Raw genomic sequence first — 654 nt, forward strand, 5'->3', positions numbered from 1 at the left:
ATTTGGCTATTCGATGAAAATGTAGTAAATAGAACGATTTGAAACGAAAAATGGAAAAGCACCAAATTTTAATATTAATTCAAAAACATTAATATTTTCTCCATCAAATAACCTCTCTAATATTATTAGAATATTTCATCTTACTGCTATTATATCATATTCCCTGCAAGTGTAACTGAGTTAATTGCCCAACTGAATAGGGGAGGAAAAACCTTATCAATAGAATAATATGCAACGTAAGAACACGTAGCGGGGATAGCTCAGTTGGGAGAGCGTCAGACTGAAGATCTGAAGGTCACGTGTTCGATCCACGTTCACCGCATTCTTTTTTGTTGTCCATCCTCCAGCGTTCTTAGCCCTTGCATTTTCCAATTGGGCCAGATCCGTATCAATTTATATAAATGGGCTTGAAATTTTCACAGTAGGTAGAATTGGAGGGAGAAATTAAAAAAAAGACTTTTTCCTTCCTATACCATATATGAAATCTTATTACCAAAAATGTGCATAGTTTCATATTTACCCGCCATGTTCATAGTTTTTCCATTCATTAAATACTAATTATTAGGAGTTGATTCCTTCCTAATTAGGCGCGCTACAAATCAGAAACAGAATATTCTAATTGAAATAGCGATCTTCAGATCAAATTTGAAACGC

General features: G+C 34.1%; 1 non-coding gene across 1 annotated transcript; it reads left to right on the forward strand.

Moving 5' to 3' along the window:
• Positions 1-249: 249 nt before the first annotated feature.
• TRNAF-GAA lies at positions 250-322 on the forward strand. Its single transcript has one exon. It is a non-coding gene; the product is annotated as a tRNA-Phe (tRNA).
• Positions 323-654: the final 332 nt, after the last annotated feature.

Source organism: Nicotiana attenuata, unplaced genomic scaffold, assembly GCF_001879085.1.
Source record: "Nicotiana attenuata strain UT unplaced genomic scaffold, NIATTr2, whole genome shotgun sequence".
In the NCBI taxonomy this organism is placed as follows: domain Eukaryota; kingdom Viridiplantae; phylum Streptophyta; class Magnoliopsida; order Solanales; family Solanaceae; genus Nicotiana; species Nicotiana attenuata.